Raw genomic sequence first — 16,263 nt, 5'->3', positions numbered from 1 at the left:
CTCCGATGATCTCCAACCCTGAGCTAACCTGACAACACTAAAAGAAATGGAAAGGAGGGGGTAAGCTTTACGCTTAGTAAGCTCACATGAAATAATAATAAGCAATTTACTAACATGCTTTCCATAGTAAAACTAACCCAATTGTACATTTACACATGTTCTAGTTAAGCTACTTTCTTGAGTCACAGTCACTAAATCATTTATATCTGGAGTTAAAGAACTCCAAATTAAGATCCGTAAATTTTCCCAGCAACTAGGCTTATATATATTTCCACCATAAAATTTTCAGAATTTTTGGTCCAGCCAATAAGTACATTTTAATATTCTAAGTCTCCCCTATTTTGCTATTTGACAGCTTCGATCTTTCTTCACTAAAATTTATTTATCTCATAGTACGAGACTCGGATAATGTTCACATTTGTTTATATTAAAAGTAGACTCATCAAAGATTCTATTAATATAAATTATAGCCCATAAATATATTTTTAAAATTGTTAACAATTTTTCCAAGTCATAACAGGGGATCTCAAATTCATTCTGACGCTTTCTCACAAAAATTAGAGTATCACATAATATAAAACTCTTTTTCTCCCCTTGTTTCTTTTATATAAAAATAGACTCATTATGATTTAATTCCATAATTTATTTTAAATTTAATTCAACTTACATAATTTTTGGTGAATTTTCAAAATCACACAACTGCTGCTGTCCAACATTGTTTTACTACTAAAATTCACTCTTACATAATTTCACTTAATCCATTTTGTCTTATCGAAGTTTACTCAAATATTGAGCATATTGCTAAAAATTTTCTTAAACATATACCTGCACTTATTCATCATATAATCATGTTCACATGTATTTTTACTTAATCGATTTTCCGGTTGAATTCTTCGGAATAATAACTGATACTCAGTTGCCTGCACATATTTTCACACTTGTAGCCAAAGCTATGTGGTACGCATAGTAGCCTACACTTAGTACTACACATGCGACCAATTATCCGGTACACGTAGTAGCCTGCACTTAGTACTACACACTTGACCTAACCATCTGATACACGTAGTAGCCTACACTTAGTACTACACACGTGATCGAAGTTATCGGGTACGCATAGTAGCTTGCACTTAGTACTACACATGCGACCAATTATCTGGTACACGTAGTAGCCTGCACTTAGTACTACACACGTGACCCCAAAATAGATCATTCGTATCGTTTCTATTCCGAAGGCTCAACCGGGAAATTCCTCACTTTCCAACATGTTACAATTTATTCATAGTCCTTTTTCAATTTGCAATTTACAACAAATATCATTCTATAGGAAGCCACGTTTCATATGATAAAAAAATATAATAAAATAAAAAGAATCGATAAATTATTTACGTACAAACTTACCTCGGATCCAGAAATGACAATTTACCATTCTAGTCCATAACCTTGTATTTTCCTGATTTAAGCCCAAATCTCGATTTCCTTGATCTATAATATCACATTTAGCCTACTAAATAGTCACACTATTCATATGGGTCTAAAAATCATTTTTTTACAAATTTTCATTTTGACCCCTAAACTTTTGCATATTTGCACTTTTGTCCCAAGGTTCAGAAATTAAACTTCTTCCTATTTTCTTATGTTTTATGACATTCTGATCATTTTTACCTTCTATGGAAACATCAAATTCTCACTCTAACATGTACTTATGAACATTAGGTATTTTTACCAATTATACCGTTTTACTCATTTTCACGTAAAATCGCTTAGAAAAAGTTGTTTAACACAATTTCAAGCTTCATATTCTACCATTAAACATCAAAATACATGCATATCATTCATGGGTAAATTTTTAAACATAAATCCTAGCTCAAAATAATGGTAGAAATGAGCAGATCATGTTATCGGGATTTCAAAAATACATAGAACATTAAAAACGGAGCTCGAAATCACTTATTATTAAGCTTGGAAGCTCGGCCAAACCCTAACCATGGCTGATCTTGGTACATTCTGCTGTAGCAAGAAGAAAGGGACACATTTGGGGTTTAAAATTTGTCTTTTAATTCATTTTACCCTTAAATGACCAAAATGTCTTTTTACTATTCTTTCAAATTTTACCCAACCAAGGCCATTTTTGTCCAACAAGTTATACAATAGTTTAATTATCATTTAAGGACCTCCTATTTAAAATTTCATGACAATTAGACACCTCTAACATATAAAACTCAACTTTTGCACTTCTTACAATTTAGTCCTTTTTACTAAATTGAGTGCCCAAACATCAAAATTTTCGAACAAAGTTTTCAAAAAATCATTCCGTGAAATCGTATACCATTAAAATATAATAAAAATGAAAATTTTCTTATCAAATTTGTGGTCCCAAAATTACTGTTCTGACTAAGCCCAAAATTAGGATGTTACAGCCTCCGTACCAAGCTCCGGGTTATTGTCACCCGAAGTTAGCGGACTTATCTCATGTTCCGAGGAGACGGGTAACTCCTCGCGACCTTGCTTGCCTTCGAAATCCATCACAGTACTGTTGCTAACTAAAAAAAAACTGATTTCCAGAACATACATTGAATAAATACAAAATCTAACTTTAAGTACAATCTAACAGAAAACTTACGAATTCGACGCCGGAGACTCGGTAGCCACACTTTTTGGAAAATATTTAGAAAAACATTTCAAATACTTCAAATCTTTTCAAACCTTTTTGAAACAATTCTTTCGAAAATATAATTTTAAAACCCATTCCACAACTAAGTTTTGCAACTTGACTCTGATACCACTAAATGTAACACCCTAAACTCGGCCTAGAAGTTAGGCCCGGATCTAGCGTGTCACATTGAAGTGTTTTATTGAAAACTATGTTTTCATTGAAAACTATGTTTTCATTGAAAACCCTTCTTACTACTCAAAACTTCTGGCCATTTTAAAACTTGTGAAATGTTAATTGCCTTAAAACCTTACTTGTTGTGGAAGCTTACTTTTAAACAGTTGCGGAAATGAGAAATTTTGAAAACCAATTGTTGTTTTGGAAAACCTACCCTACTTCTAACAGATATTAAGCATACTAAATAAATTTCCCAAATAAAAGGTTAAGAAAATAAAGAGGCCTTAATACAACCCAAATCAAAAATTAAAGTGCTTAACTAAATAGAAAAATATGTGCAGTTGTGTGGTCGTCTCCGAGTCCCTCTGCGACACCGATCCACCTAACACTGGAGATTACTTGCACAATTAATAAATAGGGTGAGTTTACGAAAACTCAATGTGTAATCCCCTTACTAGAGTAACAGTCAGTAAATAGACAGAATTCAGAATCAGTCTGGGCAGGAGCCCATTACAATAATAGTACAGTCTAGTTCAGAGCATACGTGGGCCAAAGCCCGTTACAATATCATTTGGGCCACAGCCCATAACAGAATCAATTGGGCCTAGCCCATTTTAGCCTCAATTGGGCCAAAGCCCATATCACAATAATATCACAATAATATCATACATGCAATGCTGTGTAACCCACCCCAATAATCCAATCGCTACACACCAACTCCGTCCCCCGGTACACATCGTGTGGGGATATAAATATTGACCCACCCATCCGATACACATCAATGGTTGCCCGATTGCGGTCCTACCTTCATTGCAGCAAGCTGCTAATCAAATATTAGGCTTAATAGCCATCGGTGGATCCACAGTCGTCAAGCAACTACGCGATCCTCATATACTTCCTCCGTTCCATAATTCCCAACCCATGCAATATGTCGTATATGTCATGCTCAATCATCACACGTATATGCAGAATGACCATACTCAGTAACAGTCTTTTAAACATATATTAAGAGCATATCAGTCATACAACCACAATCAAGTCAATTAAAACGCAGTCATACATTCATAATCAAATAAGTCAAATTCGAAGTCTAAGTCGGTCGTTTACCCTCAAAGGCAAAACAGTCATTTTACCCTATAGGGTTATGTCTGTCATTTTACACTACAAGGTTATTTCGATAATTTTACAAATCGGGGATGTTTCAGTAATTTTACAAATCGAGGGTATTTCGTTAATTTTACAAATCGAGGGTATTTCAGTAATTTTACAAATCGAGGGTGTTTTCGTAATTTCACAAATTGAGGGTGTTTAGGTAATTTTACAAATCGAGGGTGTTTCAGTAATTTTACAAATCGGGGGTATTTTGGTAATTTCACAATCGAGGGTATTTCAGTAATTTCACAATCGAGGGTATTTCAGTAATTTTACAAATCGGGGGTATTTTGATAATTTTACAAATCAAGGGTATTTTAGTAATTTCTCTTTATTATGGGTTTATTACTTACCTTTGCCCGTTAACAAGTCCTCGTTGGCTAAAGTGAATAGATACTATGCACCAAGTAGGATTCTAGAGAAGAGCAGGTGAGTCATTAAGACCGCTTAAGTATCAAGCTCTCCCTAGATCTAATCCTAGACATGCATATACCTATTGTCACACCTTAACCTTATGACTCGTCCACGATCGCGATTAATTAATTATTTAAGTTTTATGTCTGCTTGAGTAGTTACCAAAAACTAGGTCCACAACCCCTTTACTAAACACTAACAGATCCACACTTATTCATTTGGCCCCTTTAGGCCCAATCTCGTTCACATGGCCCATCAGGCCCAACTACTTCCCATCTAACAGTTAGATTTACACAAGCGGGCCCACGGGCCCATCGAGGCCCAAAACAGCCCCAGCACACGAGAACACTCATGGCGGCTCTCAGCTTTTTCCGATTTCTAACAAAGAAGGGCGTGAATACACACCTGTTTATGAGAACGTGCTGAAGTCCACGATCACCAACCTTGGCACATTCTGTATTGGGTCTTAATCACCTTTTTCTTAGCTTCTTGATGTGGGATTACTTTCAACCATTAGGAAAATTCCTTATTTTCTTATGACCACCTCAACCACTGAGTTCTAGTCCAACTTTACCTCCTACATAGCTCAAACAACAAAATAAATACTCCATTGCACATCCTAAGACTTGAACCTTAGACCTCACAATTACACAACATGCCACCTTGCCACTCCACCACAGGCTCTTTCTATGTCATATTTTATCCTCAATTAAATATAAGGTCTATAGGCCAAAGTCCAGGTTCGTTTAAAAGAAAAACCAAAATAAAGACTTGAACTAGGCTCCCTTGCAACCTTAATGACACCACAACCACTAAACCACAAACTTCCTTATGTTATTTATTTACCACAATAATTTAAAAGGCCTTCATTTAAGCACCCAGAGTTTTATTCACTTATTACCAAAATTTTTGCTAAAGCCCAGGTTTGAACCCAAGATTTTTCCAACACTTCTTAGGGCCATTAACCACTAAAGCAAACATTTAATTGTGTCATTTCCTTGTACAATTAAATGCTTATATACAACCCCCTTACGGACCCATACTAAAGGCCTAATACTTCTAGGCCCAAATTCGAGACATTACAGAATCGTATTTGTAACAAAATAAAATAAAATAAAACGATGTTGTTTGATTGCTATTTCATTTCGTATAATCTTTTTTAGTTGGTAAAAGTAAAACCTCATAATTTTATTTGTAACGGTAGTCATATCCATAATTGTAATCGTAATATATTTGTATTTGTATTTTTGACACATTTAAAATTTCTATCATATTCGTGTTTACATGGTTGACATTAAAAAAATACATATAGGTTTTTCAAAGTTTACTTTGTAAATTTTTTAAAGCCACAAGTCACATTTTATAAAATAGTAAATTAGTATTATATGTTCAACATTTTAACCAAATAAAATAAAATACATATATTACATAAATTTAAAATGCCTACAAACATTGTGCTAATTATTCCTTATATTTTAAACTTTTTCTTATGTTATTAAACAAGTAATTAAATAGGGTATTATTATTTAAACAATTATATAAATTTTTTTATTTACAGTTTGACTCCAAATAAAATGTTTAGGGGTGAAGTCAAAAGATTTTTTTTTTTGAGAAGGGGTTGGAGTTAAGTTGTACAATTTTTGAGAGTTAAAATATAAATTTATCATTTTAATAGCTTATAATTTTATAATATTTTAAAGTATTAAATCAAAATTTTATTATTTTTTAGAGGTTAAAGTGTATTTTTACTATATACTAATTTAAAACTTTATAAATTTTAAAAAATTAAATTTTAAATTTCCAATTTAAAATCCTTAAAAAGTATTTTATTTGTATAATCATAAAAAGCTTTGAAATGAAAATTTTTAAATAATAAAAATTAAAATTATTTAATTTTTAATAATAGTATAGAAATAAATTAATTTAGTCCCTACTAGCAGGTGCATTTACATATATATATATACGCACAAAAATCTATGACAAACTCTTCAATTCAATTGTTATATCCGCTAGCATACTTACTCTCGTTCTTTTTCACGTGCTCTTAGCACAAGAGAATTGAAATGATATTGATAGAGATGTACGTATAATTCATTAACATTTTCAATAACATCACTTTTAAACATCCAGCAAAGTAGCAATGCTTATTCCAAACACCACTAATGATGGGTTTGGATGATAGTACATTTACTTACGATTAGTATAAAAATAGTGATAACGATAATATTAGATACTGTAATAATATTCTAACGTTAGATAAAAAATAAGCTAAACGTTCTGTACTGTACTGCATGACACCTCACCACCTATCCAAAGTCATCTAAGAAAAGTTAAAAGCAAACTTTTAAAGAAGTTGGACTGAAATGCATAAGCCAGAGGTGTTGGTGACAAAAGGCTTGTTAAAATTGATATATTAGGAAAGGGTTTTTCTCTTTAACCCTTACAGAACGATGGAAGGCAAGAGATAGGAGTGAGTAAGAGCTAGGGTTTGGTTATTGCAGTAATATTTAGAGTGTGGTGATACAGATCATAGTTTTATCAACTACAACTGAGGGAAAGGGCCTAAATATACAGTACAGTTTTAGAGAAAAAAGAAAATGTCTTCAACATTAGTGTCAAGCTTACAAAAATGGGGAAAGGGCCCAAATACAGATAAGCCGACTCAGGAAAGTGAAACTTTGGGCAGAGTTAGAACCTAGACAGGCCTAAGCAAAATTTGTGGTTCCGCTGAATTTTTTAAACTTTAATGAGTTAAAGTTATCGCAGTTGATTAGTGTCGAATTTATATATATTTAATTTTTTTTGGAACCGATTTAATTGATTGGAACACATCAAAATTGAACCGATCAATTTTTCTTTGTTAAAATCGATTCAATTGAATTTACATTAATTCGATCGATTTTTTTATTAATCAACTCAAATTTTAAATAATTAAAAAATAATATAATATAAAATCGGTTTTTTTAGTTGATCCAATTTTAGAGTCAAAAACTGAGAACTGATCGAAAAAATCATCTAAATAGATGAAAAAATAGACAAAATTGCCCCAACAGACTAATCTAAAAAAAAACCGATTGTGTCAGCTTTTTTTTTTGTTAAAATTGATTTCTGCTCTCCCCTATCTTATAATATACTTGTTACACTCTAAACTTTTTTGTAAAGTCTAAAAAATTCCCGTATGATAATTTTTATTTTTTTAATAGCATGAATCTCAACATTATTTTCTGATATTATTGTGCATTGCATATGAATATATATTCAACTAATTTTATTATTTGACAAAATATTTTTATTTTATATAATTAATTTTAAAAATCTTTCAAGAATAATTAAAATATATAAAACGTTCCAATAATAAAAGAATTCATATCACAACTAAAGTATTTTTTCTTTTTTCCTTGTTTTTTTGTATTTTTGTTTTCTGAAATTTTGAATAATGTAAATTATAATGAAAGTGTAATTTAATATGACTAAAAAATTATAATTCAATATTTATCGGACTTTATCTATTTAAGTGAAATAAAATACATTTTATTATGCTTAAGTAAGAAATAATTTAAATTAATAGGACATTTCTTATATATAATTATGAATAGTAATTTAAATTATAATGAAAATGCAATTCAATATTTATTGGACTTTATCTATTCTAATTTTTTATTTAGTTTTAATATAATAATTAAAATATTTTCTTAAGGTCATATACATAAAAAGTTCTTAAGAAAAAAAATTAATTAAATCCCTCAACTTAATTTTCATCCAATTGAGCACTTCTAACTAACCAAAAAAAATTAGTTAAGTCCCACTGTTAATGGTTTCCATCTTTAATCACGTCAACCATTAAAATCAATTAATGGATCTTGTAGATGGTGACACATGGTAGCCCTGATTTAATTCTCCAATTTTCTAATAAAAATTATTAAAAATTTATATAAAGTTATAAATTTTATACAAAAAACTTATAAAACTTATAAGGAAAATCATAAAATATTATAAATATTATAAAAACTTATATAAAATTAAAAAATTAATAAATTATAAAAAAATTATAAGAATAATAAAAAAATATAAAACATATTAAAAATATTTAAAAATTTATACAAACTTGTATTAGCTATAAAAATTATAAAAATATAATAGTTATAAAAAGTCATGTATTACTTCGTCATTTAAACCCCTAAATTTTTTTATAATTTATATATATATTTTTAATTAAATTATAATTTTTATAGGCTTTTAAGAAATTTTATATTTTTTTATAATTTTTTATAATTATTATAATTTTTTAGAATTTATAATAATTTTTTATAAGTTTAAATAATTTTTAATATTTTATGTAAGATTTTTGTAATATTTTATGATTTTATAATCTTTTATATATTTTTATTAGACAAATGAAAGATTAAATCAAATACTGTCATGTGTCAACATTTGATTGGTCCGTTAGTTAATTTTAACGACTAATGTGATCAAAAAAGAAAATAATTAGTGGAGGAACTTAATTAATTTCTTAGATTAATGGTAAGACCTCAACTAGGTGCGAATTAAATCGAGGGGTTCAAATGATTTTTTTTTCTCTCAATGACTTTTTATAACTATAACACTACGTTTGGTTCGCTGTATTGGATTAGAGGTGTATTGGATTAGAGGTGTAATGGAATAGAGGTGTAATAGCAAATCAACTGTTTGGTTGAATGTAATGGAATAGAGTCGTAATAGTAAAACTGTGTTTGGTTGAATGTAATAGAGGTGTAATAGCATAATGGAGAAAACTAAAATGACCAGAATACCCTTAGCATAAATTTGTTTTGGTAAATGATTATTGTTATTGTTATTTAAATTTTAATAAGATTATTTATTATCAAAAATAAATAATTTAATCATATTTAAACATAATTATTATTAAATATATTAAATATATTATAATTAAATATATAATTTAATAAAATTCTTAATAATTAATATTCTTATATGAATTTACTCAAATCATAATATATGATACTATAAAAGATAATTTGAAATGATTAATATTAAATATATTTTAATTAAAATATATGATTTAATAAAATTTAAAATAATTATAACTAATAAATTATCTTATATGAATTTGTATAATTTAAAATAATTATTATTACATATAATTTCATAAAATTATTGATAATAAATTTTCTTATATGAATTTATATAATTTAAAATAATTTATATAATAAATCTATTGTATAACTTTCTTAAAGAGGTTCTTTCATCGTCGGGCATGGGTGTTTAAACCAGATACTTTAAGAAAAATGAATACTCTGACAGGGGTATAAAAAAGGGATACTTCAAGCAAAATGAAGAGTCGGAGAAACATAGCTCTGTATATTCTCTCAGTTGCTATATTTTTTGGTTTTCTTACCTTATTCTCTGAATTTTCTTCCTCAATGAGGTTCTTTTTTATTTTTTGATTTTAGCTTTGCCCCTATGGCATGAACCTTGTGATGAATTAAAAAATTAAAGAAATATATAAAAATGGGTAAAATTACAATGAATCATTACTCCAAAGTTATAAACTAGTTATTCTAATATGATATTAGTTTACATGTCATAATATCCAAACATAATATTCATATATTAATAAAAAGTTTAATTTACTTTTTAATTTAATATATAAAGAGTAATTTACTCATTTTTCCAGTGGAAAGGGCAAAATACAATGCAACTCCTAATATAATGGCTTCTATAGTACTTTTACCGTTTTATTTGTTTTTTAAGTATTCTGAAGGAATTGGATTGCTTTTAGCATAGAACAGAGACCTATTACTGTGCAACTTATCAAATGGAGAATTGGAAGGTTGTTTTTTGGTAACTTTGATGTGCAACATTTGGATTATAATTTCTTTTGCAGAAATGATCATATGAACGAATTTCTTCTTCTATTTTTTGTTCATTAAAACTTGAGAGAGATTTCCCACAGACAGGATGGCTGTTAGAATAAAGCCTCATGGTGAATTCTATATTATATATTGGGATGCCTGCATATAGATCAGCCAAGTGCTAAGAAAAGCCAAGTAAACCGCAAGGAGAGTTAAACTATACTTCATTTTCTGTCAAATTAAGACCATCTCAAATATGCACAAGGACTTTGACAAATGTTGGTGAGGCAAATTCATCTTTTGCACAAGGTAACTTAATGACATTTACTCGAGCAAAATCAGAATATAAAATTGGTGAATTCACTCAAGGGTATGTCAAGTACATACCTATATCTAACGCTCATCAATTACATCCAGTTATAGATGTAGAGTATCTTTGCTTTTCTAAACTCAAAATCAATACTTGACATTGGTTTGCTTAAAAAATGTAAATAGTAATAATGTCTATCAAAATATCAACAACAACAATAATTAGAAAGGTTTGAGAGAAAAATCCATGAAAAAGAATTAATATGGTCATTCATGTGCCAAAGAAGTCCTAAAAAGTGCATTTATATGAAATAGAAACATTGGAAAATCAGCCTGTTTACTGCTGGAATTAAGGTAAATGATCAGCTACACAAAGCCAGCCTAGAAAAGTAAATCAACAATATAAAGACAAAAGATGAATTTTTCAATGAAAATATCCATGAGATTGCACATTTCTCATCCTGAAAGTTATTAAGACTATTATGACAGCTCAAGATACAATCTATTAAATATATGCATAAAACAAAGTCAAATCAGTACCTCTAGGAAATCTCAAGTAGCCGAGGCAGAATTGAACCCTGTTCTTGGATCTTGACTAGAAATTCTTTCATTGCCTGTTTCTGACAACCGGCTTCTGAGTTGCTTTATAATGTTGTCCTTAAGTTCTTTGTTTGAATCCTTGGTTTTACTTGAGAATTTCTCCATACAGTTGAATTCAAATACTAAAGCAAGAGCCTCACATGCTGCTGCACATAGTGCTTCATCGTTACTGTCTAATATGTTGGAGAAGTATGTAATTGCCCTGCATCCAAATTTGCAGATCTATCAATGACATTTCAAATTTGTTTGTAGATGGAAAACAAAAAGAAAGACGATAACTATCTAGAGGTTGTAATTGTTAAAAATTTACAATAAATGAGACTTTTTAATTAAAAGGCTCACCCTTGCCAATTTTTGTGACTTAGCCTCCACCCATCAATGGTAAAAAGAAGAAAGGACCAAGCGGATATCATGACAGTTAAAATGGCTAGTGAATCTTTCCTTTCAATCTGATGAGACATAGAAGGAAACCTATCCTTTTAGGCTCCAATTTAAATTACAGAATATATAGATAAAAATATCAGTTAAAATTCATACACTAGAGTCAGTTCCAGGATTAATTAAGTCCCAAAGTAAATTCATTACTGATTCAGTCTCATCCGAGTTGCTTGCACCGAAAAATGTAACAACAGTCAAGCAACCAAGAATCTGCGCAATACAAGAAAAACCATACATCCAATGCATATGCATAACTCTGCTATATGCATATATATATATTCAATGCATAACTGTTTGACTTCATTCATTCAAACAACTAGCATTGGTTTTCAACATATTTTCACAAAATTTCCTTCTTACCACATTATCATATAATTTCATGGCAAACATTAACAAATCTCCCTCTAGATATACATATAATAAACATAATTATCACTTATCACATTAATCAAAAACATAGGATTCGGATGCTAGCCGCAGTATAGAAGCAATATTTGAAAACGAAATTTCATTATTTTTCCTACTAAAAACATGAAACACCATCAAGATACATCTAAAAACACAAATTACAATTGCAGGTTCATATTGCTTACAAGCTTCTGATTTGATGTTTTCAGGAAAAAGCAAAGATAGCAATGACAGCTTTATGATGTTGGAAATCTATGAGAACTTGAAAAAAGATAATGAAACTTACTATTTCTCCTCTTGTCCATTATCTTATTTGACTAAAGAGATCAAGTAAAACCCCAAACTTCTACAATTACTGCAAAGTAAATGTTAACTACTGCAAAGAAAAAAGACAATAACCGTAAGCCATTAACAACTCCAAGGGGCAAACAAGAAGATTTTCAGGATAATATAGCCATTAAGGACCAGTATGTGGTCAAATAAGTTGATAGCTATCATTAAAATTTGCCTATTAAGGTTAAAATTTGCCGCTTGATTAAAAAGGCCAGCCATGAATACTTCAGGAAAAGAAATAAAAGTTGCAAGTCCAGAATTCCAAGCAACTACTGTTCTAGATGAAAAGGGCATATCAAAGCTCCTTTTCAAAAGCTTATAACAAGCATGATAAATATGATTACTTCGACTGCTAGAAATTGCAGACAAGTGAGAATTGAGTAGCTAGATGTCTATGTTTTCTTCATTCTACTTTGAACATAAGTATAGGAGTACTCAAGTTTTGTTCTCCAGAAGAATCTGATCACATAATAGCATTATTGAAATGAAACATCTACGGCATTAATCTGAAATTGTTAAATGCTAATAGCATTCAACAAGTGAACTGCACACAAATAACAAATTCAGTATCCAACTAAGTAATAGTTCCCTTGTACCATAGAGATGATCTTCAAAGTAACAAATTCAGGAAGTGGCACCTCATGAAGAACACAAACATGTGGAAGCCAAACAATTTATGATTTTACAGACCTGCAACTGATCTAAGCATAGCCATATATAGGATGACTGGAAAATTGGATAGAGAGTAGGCCAAATATGATAACTATCAAATTAACTTACTCTCATATGCCTCTTTGTACATATCTATCAGGCGAGAGCCAATTCCTTTTCTATAGTACTCCCAGTCAATGGGTTCAGGTTCCTGCTTAAGAAATCGGATTATTAACAAGATAGGACTGAAACCTTGAACAAAACTAAAATTTCCTTAAAAATGAAAAAAAAGGTTCCAAAATCAAACCTTGAACAAAAAAATTCAACCTTATTGAAAATTTATTTCAATATAAAATATTAAAATCATCATTAAAAAACTAAAAGCCTAAGATCTAATCAACGGATTAACCCAACAAATCTATGAAAAAAATCAATAAAAATGCTAAAAAGGAGCTAGGGATTAGAGAGAATATAAGAAAAAGACCTGGCTGAATTTGGTTTGTAAAGTAGAGTTAACTTCATCAAAAGTGCGACGAAGAGTAGCGAACTCTTTGCGAGCCTCATCGGAGACCAAAAGCTTAGCCATCCTTTCCCAATCAATGTTCTTTGATGCTTTGAACGCGACATCGAGACTTTCTTCCCCGGTCCGCTCATTTTTCTCGCACTTTCTCGCTTCCCAAACGCGAGACGGTGGAGATTTGGTTCGAAGAAAACTGCTGTTGACGTTGGGAGGGAGAGGGTGGGGTGGAGCAGCAGATTTTGGCTGGGAAGGGTAAAACAGAAACGATTAGCTAATCCTTACTTTTGGAACGGATTGGCTAATCGTTGTTCAAGCAGAGAAAATGAGTATTACATCCGTGTTGTAATAGGCCTGTAATAGGCAATACATCAAACCAAACACGGGATTAAGTGGGGATTAGTGGGGCCCACGGATTAGGGGTGTATTGGTTAATCCAATACACCCAACCAAACATGCTCTAAGCTTATCTTCTTGGATTTAGTTCAAATGTTTGTTCCAAAAAATAGAAATTAAATCTTTATTATTTATAATTTATTCAATTATAATTATTTTATGTTAAATATATTCAATGATTTTATTTATTTAAAATTTTAGCTAATTAAAAATACAGTAGTAAAATATTTTTATAATGTTTTAAATTTAACAATAATAATATACTTTAAGGAGATGTAGAATTTATATGATAGAAAAGGGATTGACAAATTAGAACAACATTTTTTCTAAAAACAAAAAAATTAAAATAAATACTAATAAAATATTGCATAATATTTAAATACTATCAATCTTGACCTTATTTCTCAATCTATCATCTTGAATAAACATAGGTTATTGATTGTCCTTTTTTTGTTAACTTCGAAAGTAATTAATTTTCTTTTAACTTCCATTCCTATCTTCAACTTCATAAGAAAAAGAAAATAGAAAGAAAAATACAATAAATAGGTAAATTTATAATTCAAACTTTTTTCTACCCATATTAAATAAAAAAATTATAAAAATATGATCAACATAATTTTCTTTTTACTTATTTTCTACTCACTCATCTACTTCTATTCTTATCGGATTCATTTACAATGTAGTTGTTGAATTGTTTTGGAGTTTCAAATTTTCTAAATAAATATTTGGATAAGAAATAAATGTAATAATATTACTTTAACATCAATTAAAATGATATTTTGAATTGAATGAATATGGCATCTAAACTTGAAAAAACGTGGAGCTCATTGCTCGTATCATTGAATTGAAACAGATGTTGAGCTTGCCATGTTCAATACTTCAAACTATGGAGGAAAAGGTTTTAAGACAATATTTACAAATGCATCTATCTTATTGCCATCTCACTGGCCTTTTGGTCCATAGTTTGACTGGAAAATGATGCTAGATTTAGGTTTTAAATGTTTTGACAAACTTCTTGTTAAAGATTTGTTAAATTATTTTCAAGTGATTTTAAGAATTGTATAAACACTTAGAAACTTTTATAAGTGCCAAAAACTCTTTCAAAGTAAATTTTGAAAAAGCTTGGGCTATTGAAACACATAAAGCTTACTGACTTCAAGGGTATTGAACCCCTTGACCTAAGTGTCGATACATAAGGACATGTGTAATGCCCTAAAAATTTGAACTCTTATTTTTTTTAAAATTATCATAAGATATGTATATGTTTCAATGGTTTAGTATCTTACTTGTGCATTTAAGATCGGGTGTTTAGGTTCCACTTTTGAAAAATTTTACTATTTGTTTTGACTCAACCTTTATCCTTGAACTTTCGACTTAAGTTTAATTCTGTGTAAAGTTATGTGAAGAATAAGCTTGCTGGTTTAATGGTAAGATTTCAGATTACCCTTTGATTTTATGTTTGAATCTCTATGGAAGCAATAAGGAAATGTTTTGCATTTTTTTTATATATAAGTAAGTTTTTTTTAAAAATCATTTAATCAATTTATTTTTCCCACATTTTTCTTTTTCTTTTTCTTCTTTCCCAAAATCTATTGTTTCTCTTTTCCTTTTTGTTTTTCCCTATTCTTCTTTTTTATTTCTTTTCTTGTACTTTTTCTTCCATTCTTGATGCTGGGGTGGGAATTCTTTGCTCAATATATTGTTAAGTGTTCTAATTCATTCGGGTAAGTGTGCAATTTCGTATATGGATCGTTAGTTTGGTGAATTTTTCAATTTGGTTCTTGAGATGCTTTGTAAAGGTTGATTCTTCATCGGGTGTTGGTTTAATTGGTTTGTTTGAATCAGGAGAGGAACGAGTGACGTCTAACGTTTCTCCAACGAATTAAGCTTTGTGTAATTATTGGTCGTTTATTGGTAATTGTTAGTTTTCATTTTGGGGATTTTCTATCAAATTTCTTCGACTTAACTTTAGTTTTGAATGTTAATTCTAGCGATTTGATTGCGAAAAAATTGTCTGATTGGTCAATTTAATGTTGTTTTTAGGTTCTGAAACCACTGTTATTGCTTCTACATAAAAATCATATCAGGCATGTAACGAAAACCCGAGAAATCAATGAACGAAGAAAGTCGAAATCGGGGTTGTCGATGCCACATGGCCATGTGTGACACACGACCATGTGATAGACCATGTGTGGCATTGTGTTGAGACACACAAATGTGTGCTAGATCATGTGTCAAACTGTGTAACTCTCTGACTTGAGTCACATGTGTTAGAAAAACGGGTTTGAAAAACGTAGCGGGAAATAAATTTAGGGAAAAACCAGAGTTTTAAATTTTTTTCCAAAACAAAATCTTGGTTGTGATAT

General features: G+C 30.0%; 1 pseudogene; it reads right to left on the bottom strand.

Moving 5' to 3' along the window:
- Positions 1-12,835: 12,835 nt before the first annotated feature.
- Positions 12,836-13,721, bottom strand: LOC107956462 (ATP synthase subunit d, mitochondrial-like; annotated as a pseudogene).
- Positions 13,722-16,263: the final 2,542 nt, after the last annotated feature.

The sequence above is a fragment of the Gossypium hirsutum genome, chromosome A07 (assembly GCF_007990345.1).
Source record: "Gossypium hirsutum isolate 1008001.06 chromosome A07, Gossypium_hirsutum_v2.1, whole genome shotgun sequence".
NCBI classification, from domain to species: domain Eukaryota; kingdom Viridiplantae; phylum Streptophyta; class Magnoliopsida; order Malvales; family Malvaceae; genus Gossypium; species Gossypium hirsutum.
Note: the sequence above shows the minus strand (reverse complement) of the source record. Positions and strands in the feature narration are given on the sequence as shown.